The 18014-nt window shown below is 41.6% G+C and overlaps 1 protein-coding gene and 2 long non-coding RNA genes across 4 annotated transcripts in view; 2 read left to right on the forward strand and 1 right to left on the reverse strand.

Annotated features, from left to right (window-relative positions):
* LOC116702898 (uncharacterized) overlaps window positions 1-2512 on the forward strand; it is a 20349-nt gene extending 17837 nt beyond the window's left edge. Inside the window, exon 3 of the long non-coding RNA XR_004335280.1 lies at window positions 2407-2512. This is a non-coding gene — a long non-coding RNA (uncharacterized LOC116702898). The remainder of the gene's footprint in view (window positions 1-2406) is intronic.
* Window positions 1-18014, reverse strand: part of adamtsl3 (ADAMTS-like 3) — a 238953-nt gene that overhangs the window by 186224 nt on the left and 34715 nt on the right. The gene's annotated exons all lie outside the window — the stretch shown is intronic.
* Window positions 15096-18014, forward strand: part of LOC116702899 (uncharacterized) — a 16575-nt gene continuing 13656 nt past the window's right edge. Inside the window, exon 1 of the long non-coding RNA XR_004335281.1 lies at window positions 15096-15106. This is a non-coding gene — a long non-coding RNA (uncharacterized LOC116702899). The remainder of the gene's footprint in view (window positions 15107-18014) is intronic.

Here is an 18014-nt window from a genome sequence, read left to right on the forward strand (position 1 = left end):
AGGAGGTGAAGTGGCATCTCTCCAGCTACCAGTCCACCACCATACTTTGGTCCGTCATGGAATTTAACTTGCAACCATCTGGTTCCCAACCCAACTCCCTACTGACTGAGTAAACACCCCCGACTTGTCAGACACACAGAGAACAAAATTCGCTCTCAAGACCAGCAATACGGCAGTGATAGTAATTGATTAGGCTATGTTTAAAAAAAAGATAAGGGTTAAATATAGAATAAATACAGAAAGAATAAAAGCAGTTCTTTAAAAACACTCAAAACGACGAGTATTTCAGAGCATCAGCAGTCTATCAGGTAAACCAGCGGTCCATTTGGTAAAGTGCAAACAGTTCAATAAAATGCATCCAGTTCTTTAGGGGAAAGGGATGGCAGCTGCACACAGTAGACAGTCTAGTTGACAGTCCCTGATAATTATTTCCCTGATAATCGATAAAGTTAATGAATTAAAAAGCTACTGTGGCTCGGCTACAGCTCTATGTTTGTCCCTCTGCTTTGGTTTCACTCACCACTGAGTCTGACTTAATGTCCCCCCCATAACACTATCTGACTCTCTGTTACTGGGCACTATGTTGAAAGTTTCACATTTATTAAATAATTGCTTGAAGGATTTAAAGCAACACTATGTAACTTTTCCAGTTTCCTGTACAGGTTGTCTCATTGTAAATACAGCTCGTTAAATTAAAACCTATTTTATACAATCTATGTTTTAAGAAAGTTAGAAGTTAGTAGCATTTGTGATGCAGTTGGCTCGTGAAATTAAATGAGTATTGAAGTCATTAAAAAAATAAAAAAATAAAATTTAAAAAAATAAAATTTAAAAATGTAATCATGAACAGGGTTAATCGAGATTGCGATTTTTAATGAATAATCGAGCAGGCCTCATCCAGGCAGCAGTTATGTTTACTAAAAACAGCATTCAAATCCACAGGAGGTAAGAAATTGATACACAAAAGATATGTTTTTGGCGTGAGTAAAAAAAGACAAAAAGACAAGGCAACGCAAATTATACATGACTTTCAACTGCGCTGTAAGATGAAGTAGTATTAAGAGAGGCAATGGTAGCGAGTGGTGTGCAAGACCAAACAGCCGCCCAAGGAGGCAGGTTTGGGTGGTGGGTGGGTCAAAATAACACAATACTTTCATCCAGGAGACCGGGGTTCATGTCTCATTCTGTCCCACGTGTCACTGAGACGTACATTTTATAACCCCAACCACCATCTTTTCCAAAACCTGTCTTGTTCTCGTGCTGCACGTCAGTTAAACGCATATCCCGACCCAAAGCGTCAAAAAGTGACGCCTATAGGCCAGACCCAGAGCACCAAAGTGACGGTTATGTTTGGTAGGTTTTAAAAGGCTAAGTCATTTCAAGTAGAATGAAATCTGTTGTGGGACTAATTTCAGCGGTGCATTGATATACATTTGGTGCTCTATAGAGTATTTCCAGCAGCAGCACTGTATGTGGGATGGACTTTGATAAACTACTGTGTGTGTGTGTGTGTGTTCATGGTGATTAAGAAACATGTCAGCCAGTACCAAAGTGACGCTCATCGATGAACAATGAAGCTCTATGGCAGTGGTCCCCAAGCTTTTTGGTCAGGGGAACCCCCACAGCTCTGTCAAATGAATGAATGAAACAGCATGCAGGATCCAAGCTATAGATAGCAGGATTTTCTGGACCCTTTTTTTGTGTCCTCTCCTCAGCAGCAACAGGTGAAAGGGGCGGGGTGCACACGTGGGGCCCCTAGGCTGCAGCCCTGCCTGCTCATACAGTACACAATACATACATACATACAATACTGAAACTATACTGCTAGTCTCCAGGTAGAATAATTCTACTATAATTACCAACATAATTATCACAAACAATTCATTACAATGGGCCATAACCCATGTTTGATCTTGCACAGTGTTCTTGACAGGGATACAGTATTTGCGCTGTTGTCATGAACCCACTCCCCTGAGCTTGATTACCCTTTCGTTCTAGTTTGTTTTTGTGTTTTTTGTGACGTTCCTGAACGTACTCTGTTCCTGTTGCCGGGCAACTGGTGCATGCTGGGAAATCCAGGATCACCTGAAACTGCACTCACCAGCAATCTACTCCCCTGGTCCTGATCATCATCACTACACTATTTAAGTTGTGACCTGACATCCAGTCCCTGCTGGATTGTTAGTCAATACTCGTACGTTGTGCTCGCGTGTCAGCCTAAATTGTTTGTTAATCTTTGTTGCTTGCTGTGTGTTGCTTAACTGACTCCTGTTTCTCTGTCTGCAGTACCTTCACCATGGATTTCCTTTCCCCCATGCCTGGCAAACAGAACCATCTCCCACATTGTACCATCAAGACTCCTTTTCTCCACCATTCAACTCTCTAACACTGAAGGCCTTACTCTAGGAAATATCTTTAGGAGACACATGTGTCAGAGGCATATTATAAGAATTTACTTATAATGAAGAATCACTTAATAAATGAACAATTACTGAAAGAAAATCATTGTCTATGTAATGTTCACATTACATTCACTACCACCACCATTAGCATTCCCTCACTTGGAATCACCTGTCTTCACATCTGGCATAACCTTCTTGTCTTCAATATATACCTATCACCTTTTTTCACCACCTACTTTGTCCTGGTGCGTTTAGGTTCAGAACCTGAGAGTTTCTGACAGCTGTAGTTGGTCATGGGAATTCCTCCCCAGCTACAGCAGCAGAGCAGCTATGCCTCACAGACTGATACAGGCCTGCTGTTCACTGGTTTGTGAATACTGTACTTCTACAAGACTCGCATGTTAGGAATTAACACACACAGGGTTACATATACGTGTGTGTGTGTCTGTGTGTGCTCCTGTGTGTGTCACGTTACAAATTTGGGCCATTAGCTTTTCCAAGATTAGGAAAAAGCATACAGTACAAAACTAATGGCTCTGAAATGCCAACATAATGAGCACAATGTAGGGTCAGGCCTGAGAAACACTACCATGGCTGTTATGAAGCACATATAATGATGATGATGATGAATAGAAATGACACACCTGGGCTGAAAAGAAAGGACGGATGAATGTGAGGGCTGTGATGACAGCAACAGCACACAGGAGTTGGGGGACTATTTTACAGTTCACATCTGTGTATGGGTATGCACAGTGCAGACACTGAGATTCAGTCAAAGTGTGGCTACGCAGCTTTTTTACATTGTTTGCTCTTTGAGGAAGTGCAGCCATGAATGTTGCATGAGGATGCAGAGTATGCCATGCTGCCAGTAACAGTATGAGGCAGCTGTTCATCCTGGAAACAAACTCTGAACTTTAGCCAAACACAAGCCAGCACAAAGTTAACGAGGTGGAGAAATGTGTTTGTCGTCAATTAAACCACGTCACTAGCATGGCTTCAAATGACACCTATCAACACCCCTGAAGCACAAAAATGAATTAATTTAAAATAAGATTAGATAAAATAATATTAGATAGATTTTATTAATCCCACACTGGGGGAATGAACTTGTTACAGCAGCTCAAAAAATCCAACCACAAAAGAATAAGGAAAATACACATTAAATAGAAATAGAATATAAAAATGTCAAAAGAAACAGTAAAAAATAGTAATAGTAGTATAATGTTATATTGTAATATAAACACCTCTATTAAGTTCAGATATACAGAATATTTTTTTTATTTATTTATTTATATTTATATATTTATTTTGCTGAGTGTGGATTTGGAGCCTATGAGGAGGAATTCTGTTTTATCGCTGTTGAGTTTGTTGTATCTAGGTTTTAATAGCTGACAGACAACAGTTGATGTGGGAGAGGGGAGGATTGTGGGGGGATTTGGTGCTGAGGTAGATCTGGGTGTCTTTGGCGTAGCAGTGGAAATCCAGGTTGAAGTGGCGAAGTATCTCACCAAGAGGGAGGATGTATATGATGAAGAGGAGGGGGTCAAGTACAGACCCTTGGGGAACACCTTGATTGACTGTGGCAGACAGAAGTGTGGTTACGGAGAGAGATGCAGTAACTTCGACACAGGTTTTTGAGTCTGGTGAGCAGGATGTTATAGCTCATGTTAATGAAGGCTGCACTCAGGTTGAGGAGGATAAGGTTATTGAGGGAACCGGTGTCAGCAGAGGTGAGGAGCTCATTGAGGACTTTAAGAAGAGGGGTTTCTGTGCTGTGGACGGTGCAAAAACCAGATTGGAGAGGTTCAAATTGGTTATTAGCATGAAGATGGGTTTTGCGGTTGTGAAAAGACTTTACGTTCCAGGGTTTTAGACTGAAAGGGGAGGTTGGATACTGGTCGATAGTTATTGAGGGAGGAGGGATCCAAACCAGATTTTTTAAGGATTGGAGTGACGGCTGTTTGGAAGGCAGAGAGGACAGTTCCAAGGGACAGTGAGGAGTTGAAGAGGTTAGTGAGTTAGGGGCATAGGATGGGGAGGCAGGATTTCAAGTGTAGAGTAGGGAGGGAGCCAAGGGAGCAGGTAGTGGGTTTGGAAGAGCTGAGGAGTTTAGAGATTTCAGGAGTGGTGACCAAGTCAAATTGGGAGAGAAGGCAGTGTGGAGGAGGGGTTGGGAGGTCAGGAGGGATGGGGAGAAGAGGGGCCGTGGTAGGTGCTGGAGTAGATATTGATGTCGGATGTAGGGGATAGAGATTGGTAAATTATGTTGGTTTTGTCAGCAAAAAAGCGGAGGAATGAGTTGCAGAGATCCGGAGAAGAGGAAGGGAGGGTGTTCATCTGAGGCTTGATGAGGTTGTTCATTGTGGAGAAGAAGGTTCTGGGGTTTTGACAACGGTCAGTGAGGATGGTTGTGAGGTAGGCAGATTTGGCAGCAGTGAGGGCGTCTTTGTATTGTTATTTTCCGGAGTACAGTTGTGTACCAGGGTGAAGAGGTATTAAAAGTGACGTTTTTTGGTTTTTTGTTTAGGCACCAAAACTACTTGGGTTAAAAATAGACTTTACTTATGGTTATGCATAGCTGCTGACAGTGGTAAAAAAAAACTTGCCGTTAACTTTTATTTTCAGACGGGACACAAACCTTGGTGCTCTTATATTTTCTAATCTTACTTCCTGGTTTGCTCTCATTATATATGACTCAGCCACTAGATGGCGTCCCCACTATAAACGCTACTATAAGTCATAATTGCTGCTGGAACAAACGACCTATGGGAGCTTTTTGGGGGAGGACAGTCTCATTATTTCTACTTAATTCTGTTGCTGATCTCATTTTCAGGTTGTGGCTACAGGTTGTGAACATATGCTGCCACTGAACACTGTGTAGTGTTTCTGCTGTAGATAACAACAGGAAATATCAATCTCAATTGTATCATGTCATTATAGTTTTTTAAAACTAAACCTAAATATACACAATTAGGGAACCAAAAGAATTTAGACTTGATAATTAGATGCTAGATTCAGATTCTATGAATATTGCATTTGTTAGTTTACTAATGGGTAATGAATATTGCAGCCCCTGAATACCGCTAGGAGGATTTTAAACCTCTAGTCTTGTTAACAAAATACCACCTTGTTATCGAAATACCATCTTAATGTTACTTTGAAGACAATGCCATTATGCTCGGGGGAGGATGAGAAAACAGAGAGGCATTTGCTGACGATCAATAACCTTCCTGCTAATATGAGAATGAACAGCATTAATCAAACTGTAAAAATGTGGAGCAGAGAAGGTGCTGAGGCCTAATGAGATGCAATAAGACAGAGTGTTAAAGAGCAGTTGTTAATGGGCCATCGGGGAATGTCACCTGCTGTCGATATGATATATGTGGTAGAGGTGTCCTTACTCGGCAGACAACGCATTAGATCGGACACTTCAGACAGATTACACATCACCACTGCCTCAGGTTGCTGTGGCAGCACAGCAGAAATCTCCAGCACTTACACTGAGACTTGAAATGACCTGTGTGTTTGTGTGTGTGTGTGTGTGTGTGTGTGTGTGTGTCTGAATACTTATTTAAATTATTTATTTGAACAGTGTTTAACCCAGCCTGATTTTAAGAATCTGTTAGTGAAAGGCAAGAATAGATAGAAACATTATCCAATTTAGGCTCAGGTCTATAACTCTAAATGCACACTCAAGGCTAGCATTAGCTAGAGGCAAGGGTAGGGTTGGGTACCGTTTGGCGTTTTTTCAGATACCATGGTGTCCCAGAGTGCAGTGAGTCTTCTCTGTGTCTTTAGCTGCAGACTGTTGTAGGTCCCAGTGATGGAGTCCTTTCCAGTGAAATACAGCCCCACGTTAGACCGTTTAGCTGTTAGCATTTTAATCGTGTTTAGGCAAGCCACTAGCTAACGGTAAGCGTAATGTTACCTTACCTAGCGTCACATGCAGCGATGCTTCTGTTGCCTCTAAGGTCTGTTTCGGAGCATCAGAGAGCAGCGCAGCCATTTCAGTGCTACTCATTCTGGTATTTGGGCATATTGGCACCAGATTTCATTACCCAACCCTAGGCAGGGTGGGCTCAGCACACCCAAAGCTTAGTCTTACCCACCCAATCAAAAGTTAAGAAAATATGTTCAGCCAATGGAAAAAAAATACCAGAGAAAATACCAATACTGTTTCTAAATTATGATTGGATGGGCAGCCTTCAGACCGCCACCAAAGTCGCCCACTGTCGCCCAAAACGTGACACCAAGAGTCCCAACCAAGTGCAAATTATTTCAAAGTCTTACTGCTCCAAAGGCTCACTTACAGAGACCTATACATGCACTCACATCTTTCCAGAGCTCACAGGAATGAACAGAACATGCACACATGCAATACATACATATATGTAGAACTACAGTACAGACATCCAGAATCCAACAGGCTTGATCGGCACTCAAGTGTGTGCAGAGTTATAATCTCATCATCATAAATCAATATGCCAACCACGGAGCATCATTTATGAGCAACCCACAGCAAGCAGGCAAAACACACACACACACACACACACACACACACACACAGACAGACACACACACACACCATAGACCACAGTGTGGTTGCAGGGTATTTCGTCTCCAGTCTGTCACCTCAGAAATAAGCATTAGAGCAATTATTAGAGCTCAGAGCCATTACTCCACAACCAAAGTTTTTCTTTTAACTGCCATTAGAAAGCCAGTTCCAGCGTAACCACTCAATAGCCCGTCTGTCTCTGGGCCTCAGCTGGCTGTGGACACCTCCACTCATGCCAAGCAAACCTGCCACCACACTACCCTCTCATATTTTATTAGCAGTTATTGACAATTAAAGGATACTCTAAAAAAGTATAAAGGCTCTTTGTCTATGCTACTAATGTGTTTCAGAGAAAATCTTCTAGTTCTCTTAAACTAACTGAATCAAATCTGTATTTAACATTAAAACATAGGGTGAAGACCTGAACCTGGAGTTCTCTCAAGACCTTTCAGAAGGCCCTGCCTTATATATCATCAAGTAAACAACAGAACAACAATTGCTAACCTGGTGGTTCAGTCACTCATTTACAATGTCCAGGCAACAGATTCTGACTCCCATTGCGTCAAAAAACTACGCTTGGTCACGTGCCTTTGGCATTTGTTATTAACGCAAAAAGTCTCCTTTAGCGTCATACTTAGACGCTCTGGGGACAGGACTCTTGCCGTCACTTTTTGACGGGCTTGGTCGGGACTCTTGGCTTCACTATGTACGTTTCAGTGACGCACGGGACAAGAACGGGACATGAACCCCCGTCTCCTAGATGAAAGTCTTGTGTTGTTTGAGAGTCACCCCAACCAACCTCCCTACATGAATTTTTGGTCTATCATACTACCGCACCGCGGTCGAGCTGCTGTTCTGCCCGGTGCGTTCCATACCAAGGTTATAATCGTTTATGAAAACGAACAAAATAACAAAAACTAGGGGAAAAAAAAGTTTCTTTTTGGGGACATAATTGGGGGAAATTTTGAGGTTGGAAAAAAGATAATAAATTACAATATGTTGCAGAATATTGCAATATGTTTAAAATAGCAATAATATCTTATCAGCAGCATTTTTTTTAAGCGTCACAACCCCAGCAGTGTCATTCGTTTCATTAACGGAATATGATGCATTCGGTCCAACTCTCATAGGAATGAACAGGGCATCGCCTTGAAAGCTGTATCCAGGTCGTATAATACATCCAAGTAGTTCTTCCTGAAAACAATGGCCCTTTAATTGTAACTCTGATTTGACTGTCAGCTCCCATCTGACAGCCTCACACACATAGAAACATATGGGTTTAACATGTTTAATACGTAGACATGACTATAAAATGGCAGTTTTTGTTAGATACAGAGTTTTAGTCCACTTGAGACTTTTCACCTTTGGCAAGAAAAGTTAATGGACTTCAAGCAGGATTGTCTCCAGGTGCTTGTAAATTCACCGCCATCCCCGTATTTGTGACCAGCAATGCTGACAAATGACATTAGAAAAAGGTTATTAAAACTAGGTTCCCCACAGAGGATGGTGCTGCTGTTGTCAAGGCAACAAAGCAGCAAAGCAAATAGAACAAATACAGAGATAATGTTTCACCTAAGCTAGTAGACAAAGATGTCAACCCAAAACCAATAATTATAACTGATTATAATCTAATTATCTGTCATGTTGCTTCTGTGGTGGTCTCTCATGCCAAAAAATGCTGCTTATTCTTTATACATGAAGTCAAACTCGGGCGATTTAAGCTCAATTACAAGATTATGGCAAATGTTACAGCAGGAATGAAAAGTATCACAGAGTGACTTGCTTTCAGTTTTACCCCCAATTAAAGGAACCAGCATTTGGCTAAAGGCAGAGCACTCGTCCTCAGGCTGTCAAAATAACTGGACACCATGTTAAAAAAACCAAGCTCAGATTGGTTGACTTCCTTACGCCAGTGATCTTCAACAGGGTATCTGTGACCCCTAGGGGGGCCCTCAGAGTCATTGCAGGGGGGGGGCACAAAATCATTGTTTAATACTTTTTTTAAAGTTTGTGTCATAGAGTAGGTTGAGACCAAAACAGAGCTAATAAGAGACTGAACATTGGACTTAAATTCATAAAGTGAACAAAAACAAGACTGTGCGTCTGTTGGGTTTGTAACAAAACAATTATGTGGCATCTTGGCCATATCGACAAAGGATTTGTGCTAACTCTCTTTACTGAAACCGGTAATTACTTGGACAATTGGGATGAATCTTATTATGTATCATAATTCATTCAGGTTGTCCATCCGACACCACTGCAGAAGGAGAACTCAGAATAATAATGCAGTCTCAGCATGGAAACTGCCCCTCTGTGAAGAGTTTGATGGTCGAGTTAAAAGGCAACAAAAATCCGGCCCACATCATGCCCTGATTCAGGTCCCTCTGTTGGCTCAACTTGAGTTGCTATCAATCTTCAGCATCGCTCTCATCCGTCTTTACAAATACAAAAATGTTTCACATAGGCGAGATGGGAGCGTATGCCTGTCTTGAAATGCAGCTGAGCCAGCGGCATAAATAGCTGCAGATTTAAGTCTGTCTGAGGCAGCAGGCCTATTTCCTTTGGGCAATGACAGAATTATTTGTCACTGAGTGTCTCGCCCCCCCTCCAATGCAGGTAAAACATTATGATTGGACTCTATTCCTATAATGGACTTTTTTTGTTTTTTAAACCGGAGACTGAGTAGTGCAGAGACTATGAAACATGGGAGAAAGATAGAGAACCCTGCCTTAAATAAGTCACAACCGGAGAGAGCAAGTGACAAAAAGGTAAACATGGAAGTTGTTGCTGTGATGTCTCCTACCTGCGTCACGCTCTCTGTTTGTGGCTCAGGCCGCTGTCGGACAATGGGCAAGGAGTGGCGTCAGAGTTCTGAAAGCCTGACATCTCAACATCCCATGTTCCAACGTTTCAACACCGCTAGGCCACACACACCATGTCTTGATGTTGCTTTTATATAATCTGTAGGCCCAATTATAACTTAAGAAATGATGGCGAGCCCTCAGGTCTGAGTCAACTCCCTCGCCTCGCTGTCACAGTAGGAACGCAGAAGGCAATTCGACTTGTTTCCGTGTGCTTACTGGCTTTTTTTGTTCTTTTAATATGAACGTGTATCAGAGGCTGCTTTGCCAGAGGCCGATGATAAGGAGTTCCAGGAACATTTACATTGTAGTCATAAGGTCTGTAAACAACCTCGCTGCAAGCACACACACACACACACACGCACACACACACACACACACACTGAAGCTCTGATTGCATCCACATTGCCATCTGCAGCTACAAGGATTAGATAAAAAAGGAAGTCTCTTTCATTATATTTTCATTGCCTTTCGTAATGTTACATCATTTTGACGGGTTAGTATAGTCCTTTTTTAGCAGAAACAAATTAGGTTGTATTAATCGGAAATTAACTTACAAGAGAAGACGTTTTTTCACGACCAAGTGCACTAACATGCACGTGCGGCTGGACTTTCAAAGCAAGGATCACTTGACAGGCTAATTCTCGTATCCTTGCTCGTCTGAAATGAGAAGTCTCTTCATCAATCAGTTGATTAAAACAAGATTGTTGAGCAACCTTTCTTATAATTCATTCTTTCAAAATTGATTTGTCAAAATAAGTGTGTGTGTGTGCATCATCATGGAAAAATGTTGTCTTGGAGACACCTTCTGTAGCGGGAACCACAGAGGAGGATTTGAGTACTTTGCTAGATGTCTGTCTGTCTGTCTGTCAGTCTGTGAACAATAACCTGGAAGATGCAGTCACCAAACTTTCCAGGTGTGTAGTTGGGATCAAGGCCGAGGTCGAAGACAGGTGTGGTCTGAGCAAGAACACCATAAGCAGGGGCCAGTGCCACCTCCACGTGTGTTCTGGCTGAGTAAATTGCATTGTGGTACTTACAGATCACCACTCACGAGTCAAAGTTTAACCATAATAATAGTGTGAAATACATTTTTACTGTCTCTGTTACTTAAAGTAGGCTTTAACATGAACGGCGCACGTTAAAGCAACACTAGAGCACTTTTTGTAACTTAAAATAAGGTTTCCAAAATCGTTCCAGTGGTTCATCAACTCGTAACAGGACTTCTGCATTCTCTTTGCAGCTCTCTAACGGCTATGATGGATCTATGCAAGTCTGCCAGATCGAGTGAGAGGCTGACAGCTAAACGTTGTAAAAGTGTGACTGTATTTCACTGTAGAGGATTCCAACACTGGGACGTATAACTGTCTGCCACTAAAGCTATAAGCTGGAACAGTGATTCTCACCTGGTGTGTCATGTACAGCTGGTAGTGGACAGCTGGTCAATAAATAACTAAATCATATTTAATGTGCATCTGATTTTGGACTTTACTTTTATTTTGAAAATATTTTTTGATTGAGGTGCATATGGGGTCTTATTCTTAGAGTCTTTTGGAATAAAAGCTGTAGAAAGAAGGGAAGCTTTGAAGTGAAGTAACCATCTTCACATCCATTTTGTGCTTGCCGGGCAGAGCTGCTGTTTATAGCAGGATCTCTGTCAGGATTGGCTGGTAACAAGCTTTGCTTGAGAGTCAGCAGTGGCCAAAGCGTTACTAATGCTGGCAATCTATACATTGAGCATTTTTTCCTGCCTCCGGAGAAAATGATTACTCTTTCACTGACATGCAGCACCTCAAAAAAACACGTTGTGTACTGTAGATAATATAATGCTATATACTTCACATAATTGTGGCTTTACGCCACCTTTAGTGACAGTTATGACGTGTAGCAAACGTGTTCAATTCGTCAATGCAATGACACAATAGACACAAAGTGGCGGCACGCGGCCTGAATGACGCAAATGGCACGGCATGAATGAGAAATGAGTTGAAATATTTGCACTTAAACCAGAAATTTTGCATGTAGATGTGTCGCAAAAGCCTATCAGTATTTAGATTCTCCTGGACAGACTGGATGAAAAAGAAATTTTCCGTGGGAAAAGAAAGCAGGGAAGTTTGACTACCTTGTAAGTTCTGAAAATTATATCTCTGTTGTGTTTATGGAGCCCTGATTGATCTCTATCCACAAAACAAGCAATTTAAAAGTAGCTTTCTTGTCGTCTTACGATCCGACCCAGTCTCACGGCAGTTTGTGAAATGTTATTGAATCACGCTATTTTGTTTAGTTATCACGTTATTGAATCTATGGAATTGTGTACAATGACAGGTTTTACTCGTTTTTACACGATTTTTAAAGTAATGTATTTAAATGGGAAGCATGTTTCATGGTCACAGTACGTCTACGGTAGCCAGTATTATTAAATGCCAAAACTCCACGTAGAGAGGATGGTTGGGGTGGACTTTCACCATCATTCTTGTTTTCTGACGTTTAGCGTATCGTTTCCCCGGCGTGTTGCGTGTCATTTCCTCCTTCTTCTTTTCCTAAACCCAACTGGTGCGTCCCCCAGAGACCGCGGCGTATGGCGTGTCTTCTCCTCATTCTGCTTTTCTAAAATTGATGCTTCCCATTACGTAGTGACCAGCACAAATACATTACGTTCTCAGCCTAGCAACACAAAAAAATGACAAAAGTGTGTCTGTGTACACAAATCGATAGATTAAAAATGTGACAATTTCACAAACTGCTGTGTGACCGTGTTGTGCGGACAGACCCGATAAAGTATAAATTCATACTTTTAGCTATATGATGACGTAAAGAGACGTGTTGGTGCCTACAGCTCTTCACCGGCGGGTACGCGAGTAGCGTCACTAAACACAAATGACCCAGATATGATCCTGCGATCGAACTCAAGCAACTGGCACAATGCAATTTTTTTTACTTCGCCTTAGTTGAGTTTAGCCGGCAAAAGGTGACCAACGACAGTTAATTTTAGGCACCAAAACCACCCGTTAAAATTAGAAAAAAGAATGTGGTTTGGGTCAGAGATTAAAGATCCTCTTAAGAAGGCTACATGGTACACGCATAAAAGTAGTAAGGCTATCTTCTGTGTACATTTTTTCTATGAACATTTTGGCTGTATTATTTGTGTCCCTTTGAAAATCTGCTCTTAATTTTATATTTATGGTCCCCCCCAACTGTTAGATGAAATGTACATATGATTAGAGATGGTCTACCACCTCTACATACTGCCATTTTGTTTGTGTGTGTGTGTGTGTGTGTGTGTGTGTGTGTGTCTGAGCAACTGAGCAAAAACTGAGCATTTGGGGTGTGGAAACAAATTGATTCTTAGATGCATCGCGACTTACTCTAGAGCGATTTGATGCTTGATACTGATTTGTTTTTGTATTATTTCTGATCTTTAATTTTTATTTAAAAGTGAATTTAAAAGTCTCTTGAAATTTACAAATCAGAAAACAGAATGACTGAAAGAGGATAGGATAATGGACAACAACTTAGAGTTTAGGCAAGAGTGCAGAAAAAAACACAAAAATGGCCAAAAAGAAAAAAGTTTTGAATATATACACATGATCTAATAAAACATGCATAAAATAATTAGGCATGTAAACACACTCAATAACTTGCGCAAGTAGGACGTTGCACACATGATCTAATGCAACCGTTCTCAAACGTTTCACTCAAAGGTCCGCATCTGATTTTTATACCAGATTTCAGAGGTCCGCAACAATTGGCAATAACAAAATAATATTTAATCACCAACTTTTGAGCTGAATTCATTCAAGTTCAGTACTCGATTTTCCTGCTCAACCTTTGTACCGGTTTGGGTACCATCATATGGAATTAGGAAGCAGTGCCCAACGGTTAGTTTTTCTTTTGATTCTAACCTAGCTCTGGGGAGTCATTCCCCGGAGTCCTTATGTTCTTTTTTCCCCAGCATGTTCCCTCGGATCAGGGATGCTCCAAAATCATGGTAGCAGCTGTCGCCATGGTCCCGCTACACATTCTGCGGTGCCAGGTTCATCTGCTACACTCTGCGTTGTCCTGCTACGTCCTGCTACGTCCTGCTGTGCCTTGTAATGCCGCACAGTGCCCTGCTATGCCATGAACTACTACAAAGAACTGCTACAAACTACTATTTTTTCTATTTTTGTTATTGCCACTAACCCCAACCGGCCCGTCAGACACCGCCTACCAAGAGCCTGGGTCTGTCCGAGGTTTCTGCCTAAAAGGAAGTTTTTCCTCGCCACTGTCGCACTGTTGCTTGCTCTGGAGGAAACTACTAGAACTGTTGGGTCCTTGTAAATTCTGGAGTGTGGTCTAGACCTGCTCTATCTGTAAAGTGTCTTGAGATAACTCTTGGTATGAATTGATACTATAAATAAAATTGAATTGAAAATTGAATTGAACTTCATTATGTATTACATTAATAATTATTAATCTTAATCTTTAATCTTTTCTTTTGTTTAATAATGTATTAAAATGTTTGCCTTATTCTTCTTAATTTGTTCCCTCTACAGGTCAAAAGGCGTTAAATAGGAAGGTGACGGGGGTGCACTCAGCTTGTTGACCTTGTTAAAACCGCTCCTTTTATGTCTTCTTCAGTTAAAATTATTCAGTCTGACTTATAATTTATTTACCAGATATAGGATCTGTTGTAATAAAGGACTATATATTTTTCAACTCTACTCTCTTGGATATATTTTGTTTTTGTTTTTTTGGAACAAACCAGCGTCAAAGATTCCCCAGTCATCACCAAGGTGACGAGGAACAAACTCAAGACAAATAGTCACTACACAAGGGACGTGCTGGGTCCCGATTGACTTGCTGTTTGTTGAAGCGGACCTCGGTCCGGACTTTGAGAAGCCCTGATCTAATGCAACAACGATCACAAACTGGATATGCCTGTATCCCTGTTAGCTAAGAGCCCTTTCACTTTAATGACACACACTTGTGTAACTTGGGCCATATGAAGCAACTGAAAGAGCCTTGTTAAATGTTTCAGAAGAGTCCATCTCCTCTGCAAAGTAGAGCAGTCAAAGACATTTATAGTGAGAGTAACAGTCCTACAGAGTAAAGAATAAAGTATTTCTGATTCTGAGTGCTTCATGCACCAAGCTGTGATTCAGATCCTACTCAGACATTTCCTCCACAAACACATTCTCAACCAATGCTCTGGCACAAGGCGGTACAACAACAAACCTTGACCACAGCAGACAGCCAGAGCACCCCGGGAAACTCATCCAAGTCCAATCTCTCCAAACAAGGTTTCTGTGTTTGGTTAGAGATCATTTGTACCATGTTTGTCAGCTGCAAGGCTTTCAAAATACAATGTAGTCTCGAGTTCTTAACCTGATTTATGTGGATGTGCGTCCTAAGAGAGATCTCCTTTTTAACCACACTCAACACCAGATGGATCACTTTACCGCTCTGCGCTGCGCTGCTATACTGAATCAGAAATTCTCTATATTACAGAAGTTATAGGGAGAAGAAAGGGTGCATTGAGATTGTGTTTGTGTGTGTGTGTGTGTGTGTGTGTGTGTGTGTGTGTGTGTGTGTGTGTGTGTGTGTGTGTGTGTGTGTGTGTGTGTGGGAAACTAAACCAATACCCTTTGACACAACAGAGGTACCATTACATTTTTTGACACACTGCACAGTGGCAGGGAGTAGGATTTCACTTTCTGAGAAAACTACTTAAAGTGCACCAACTTGCGGTACTTTTAAAAAAACAAGCCTAAAAACCCAGTATGAAAAGCCTTTAAAGTTGTGTTTTTCTCTGAAAATGCTGATGTGTCTGGGTAGTATACATTTGTGCATCCGAGAATGTGAGCATTGGCTCTTACTGCAAAAACCTAACCAACTTACTTTTCTTTTGTGCTAAAGCCCTATCTGAGAGACACAGAGGGTAGGGAAGTTAGAAAGCTTTCTGGCACTGCAGTAGAGCTGGGCAATATATCAATATTATATCAATATTGTGATATGAGATTAGATATCGTCTTAGATTTTGGATATAGTAAAATGGCATAAGTGTTGTCTTTTCCTGGTTTTAAAGGCTGCATTAAGTGAATGCAGTAAAGTGATGTCCTTGTCTGAACTTACCAGACTGTTGCAACAGTTCTATTATTTGCCATATTTATTACGCAATATCTACATTACTGATGATTATTCATCAAAAATCTCAATGTGTAAATATTTTGTGAAAGCACCAAGTGTCAACACCACAATATCGTTGCAGTATCGATATCGAGGTATTTGGTCAAAAATATCGTGATTTTTTATTTTCTCCATATCGCACAGCCCTACATTGCAGTTTATTTTTGCACAAGTTAAAAATACATGTACTAAAATGATGACCAGGCCGACATCAGTTAGGCTTAGAAATCAAACGAGAACTTGTGCAGCCAGACCTCACTCCAGTGCTAAAACTGCACTACCTGTGAAGATAGGTCTAACAAATGCAAGACTAATGAGAGACTAGTTTTAAATCACAGTAATATTGACCTATGATCTCTTCACTTTGTTATTGCTAACTTTGTGACAAGTTCCGCCCGCTGTGGTGAACACGAATCACAAGCTGATGGAAAAAACACTGATAAGCAGGGGACCCCAAACTTCCCTTTCCAGAGCCACATTAACCAGCTCTGACTGGGGGATCCCGAGGCGTTCCCAGGCCAGGTGGAGATATAATTCTTCCAACTAGTCTGGGCGGCTGTGGCTCAGTGGTATAGCGGTTGCCTGCCAATCGGAAGGTTGGTGGTTCAATCCCCGCCCCTGCAGTCATTGTCGAAGTGTCCTTGGGAAGACATGAACCCGAGTTGCCCCGGTGCGCGCATCGGAGTGTGAGTGTGTATGAATTATATCTGATGAGCAGGTGGCACCTGTACGGCAGCCCCGGCCACAGGTATGAATGTGTGCGAATGGTGAATGTATCCTGTAGATGTAAAAGCGCTTTGAGCGTTGTTAAGACTGGAAAAGCGCTATATAAATACAGCACATTTACATTTGTTTAATATGTAAATTTCAATCTAAATTATCTGTCATTGTTATGTAAATCATTGTTATAACTTAAATAGTTAATGAACCTTTGTTTGACTAGTTTATTACTGAAGCCAGCCATCAAACGCCACGCCGTCACATTCTGCTCAACTTTCCACCACAAGTAAAATCTCAACCTGTGGGAAACACTGGACACATTAAGCTAGGCTGGTATCTTCTTTCTTTCCTGATGATGGAAGGGGGTTCAGATAACCAAGGTTTAAGAGAGAGGGTTGAAAAAGTGCTCGCCTTTATAAAAGGCTGTGCCCCCTCACTAATGACCTGGCATCGGTGATGCCCCAATATGATCAAGGCTCTGTTAAAACTATTATTTACAATTGCCAACGCAGCCAATATAACCCCAAGTCACAAAGATGCGGATTAACACGGGACTATTCTATATAAACCTTCCACTTCCAGGTTTAATACGGTGCCTCAGGAAATTCTGCCGGATGTGTTTCATTTCGGCCAGATGTCTGTCAGCTTTTGCTTCCTTTGTGTTGACACTCTAACCTCTGGTGGATTTCTGAGGACTAAGGTTTCCTGCTCCTCAGATCTCTGCAGGGTAAATCCAGACAGCTAGCTAGACTATCTGTCCAATCTGACTAAAGCAACTTTTCAACTGACACGTCTACCACCAAAACAAGTTCCTTCCTGAGTAATACTGTCAATAGGGCATCTCAAACTGATAAAGGATGATTAAAAAGCACTTGTTACCTATGGCAACGTATTTTTGCACCCATGATAACACGGAGGAAAAAACAGGAAGGAAAAGAAAGGAAAACAAGAAATCCTCTGGACTGACACACAATCTCACAGTATCACACAGAGAGTTCTATGAGTGCATGGAGCAGAATGTAGGGCAGACAGGGAAGCAGAAAATTTGAGACAGCCTTATTAACCATCCTGGTGGGAAAAACACAGGAAGCAGCACTGCTGACACTTCAGATCTGCTACCTGCAGTGCACCGCCGTGATCAGTTAGCTCATCCTGCCTGATGGAGTGAAGGCGATGGAGATCAGAGAGCCAACAGTCCCCCACCTGTTACTCATCCTGCTAACCACTCTTCTGCACTGAGGCACACCACCTGCTGCTCACAGCAACACTCAACACCTTCATGGGGCCTTAAGCATGTGTGTGTGTGTG

The sequence above is a fragment of the Etheostoma spectabile genome, chromosome 15 (assembly GCF_008692095.1).
Source record: "Etheostoma spectabile isolate EspeVRDwgs_2016 chromosome 15, UIUC_Espe_1.0, whole genome shotgun sequence".
Classification (NCBI taxonomy): Eukaryota; Metazoa; Chordata; class Actinopteri; order Perciformes; family Percidae; genus Etheostoma; species Etheostoma spectabile.